A 2,758-nucleotide genomic window follows, 5' to 3' on the forward strand; every position below is an offset into this window, starting at 1 on the left:
TCTTTCATTTCTGATTTTATTTATTTGTGCCTTCTTTCTTTTTTTCTTGGTGAGTCTAGATAAAGGTTTGTCAATTTTGTTTATCTTTTCAAAGAACAAGCTCTTAGTTTCATTAATTTTTTCTTTGTTTTTTTATTCTCTATTTTATTTATTTCTGCTCTGATTTTTATTATTTCCTTCCTTCTGCTGATTTTGGGATTTGTTTTTGTTCTTTTTCCAGTACCTTTAGAAGTGCTTTTAGATTGTGTATTTGGGATTTTTCTTCTTTGTTGAGGTAGGCCTGAATTGCTGTAAACTTCCCTCTTAGAACTGCTTTTGCTGTATCCCACAGCTTTTGGCATGTCGTATTTTCATTGTCATTTGTCTCCAGGAACTTTTTGATTTCTCCTTTGATTTCTTCGTTGACCCAATCGTTGTTCAGTAGCATTTTGTTTAATCTCCACATTTTTGTGGCTTTTCTGGTTTTCTTCCTGTAGTTGATTTCTAGTTTCATACCTTTGTGATCAGAACAGATGCATGGTATCATTTCGATCATCTTAAATTTATTGAGACTTGTTTTATGACCTAATATATGATCAGTCCTGGAGAATGTTCCATGTGCATTTGAAAGGAATGTGTATTCTGTGTTATTTGGATGGAATGTTCTATATATATCTACTAAATCCATCTGGTCTAATGTGTCATTTAAGGCCAGTGTTTCCCTATTTATCTTCTGTTTGGATGATCTTCTGTTTGGATGGTGTAAGTGGAGTACTAAATCCCCCTACTATTATTGTGTTGCTGTCTATTTCTCCTTGTATGTCTGTTAGTAATTGCTTTATATATTTAGGTGCTCCTATGTTGGGTGCATAGATATTTATAAGTGTTATATTTTCTTGTTGGATTGTTCCCTTTATCACTATGTAGTACCCATCTTTGTCTCTTGTTACAGTTTTTGTTTTAAAGTCTATTTTGTCTGACATAATATTGCTACCCCCACTTTCTTTTCTTTGCCATTTGCGTGGAATATCTTTTTCCATCCTTTCACTTTCAGTTTGTGAGTGTTTTTAGGTCTGAAGTGTGTGTCTTGTATGCAGCATATACATGGGTCTTGTTTTTCATCTAATTGGCCACCCTGTGGCATTTGAATGGAGCATTTAGTCCATTGACATTTAAAGTAGCTATTTATAAATATGTATTTATTGCCATTTTGTTACTTTTTTTTCTGGGTGTTTTAGTAGTTCTTCTCTGTTCCTTTCTTTTTCTCTTGCTCTCTTCCTTTGTGGTTTGATGGCTATCTTTAGTAACATGTTTGATTTCTTTTGTCTTAGTTTTCTGCTTGCTTATTATAGGTTACTGATTTGTGATTACCATGAGGATCCTATTTAATATTCTATGTATATAACAGTCTATATCGAGTTGATAGACTCTTTAGCTTGACCTCTTTCTACAAGTTCTACTTTTTCACTCCCCTCCTCCCACATTTTATGTTTTTGAAATCATATATAGTCTCTTGTTTAGTGTGTGTCTATCCATTACCCTCTTATCATTGAAATAGGTGATTTTAGTACTTTTGTCTTTTAACCTTCATATTATCTTACAGGTAGTTGATCTGCTATCTTTACTATATTTTTACCTTTACAAGTTATTTTATTGCCTGTTTTTTTCGTTTCTTTGATAGTTTTTTTTATCTCTATTTGTGGTCATTGCTTTCATACTTAAATAAGTCCTTTCAGCATTTCTTGTAGAAGTGGTTTCTTGGTGATAAACTCCTTTAATGTTTGCTTGTATGGGAAGCTCTATCTCTCCTTTCATTCTGAATGACAACCGTGATGGATAGAGTATTCTTGGCTGTAGGCTTTTTCCTTTTAGCACTTTAAATATGTTGTGCCATTCTCTTCTTGCCTGTAGGGTCTCAGCTGAGAAGTCCGCTGGTAGCCTTATGGGCTTTCCTTTGTATGTCACTTGTGTCCTTTCTCTTGTTGCTTTTAGGATTCTCTCTTTGTCTTTAATTTTGGACATTTTAATTATTATATGTCTTGGTGTGGGCCTCTTTGGGCTTATCTTGTTTGGAGCTCTCTGTAATTCCTGTATTTGGATATCTGTTTCCTTCCTTAGGTTAGGAAAATTTTCATCTATTATTTCTTCAAATAAATTTTCTGCCCCTTTGTCTCTCTCTTCTCCTTCGGGGACACCTATAATCCAAATGTTGGCGCACTTGATATTGTCCCAGAGTTCCCTTAGACTGTTCTCATTCTGTCTAATTCTTTTTTCTTTTTTCTGTTCAGCTAGGGTGATTTCCTCTAGTCTAGTCACTGATCTGTTCTTCTGCATCCTCTACTCTGCTATTCAGTCCCTCTAGTGAATTTTTCATTTCCAGTATTGTATTCTTCATTTCTGATTGGTTCTTTTTTATATCTTTCAGTTCTTTGCTGATGAGCTCACTGTGTTCAACCAGTCTTCTCCCAATATCTGTGAGCATCCTTATGATATTTTGTTTGAACTCTTTGTTGGGTAGGTCGCTTGTTTCTATTTCATTTAGTCCTTTTTCTGGTGTTTTGTCCTGTTCCCTTGCTTGGAAATTATTTCTTTGTCTCCTCATTGTGCCTCTTTCTCTGTGTTTATTTCTATGTATTAGGTGAGTTGGCTATGTCTCCTGATCTTGAGAAGTGGCCTTATGTGTGAGATGCCTTATGAGGCCCAGCAGTGTTCTTCCCTCTTGTCACCAGTCCAAATGATCCAGGAGTGACCCCTTTGTGGGCTACTTGTGTCTTTCTGC

Source organism: Equus quagga, chromosome 13 (assembly GCF_021613505.1).
Source record: "Equus quagga isolate Etosha38 chromosome 13, UCLA_HA_Equagga_1.0, whole genome shotgun sequence".
Lineage (NCBI taxonomy): Eukaryota > Metazoa > Chordata > Mammalia > Perissodactyla > Equidae > Equus > Equus quagga.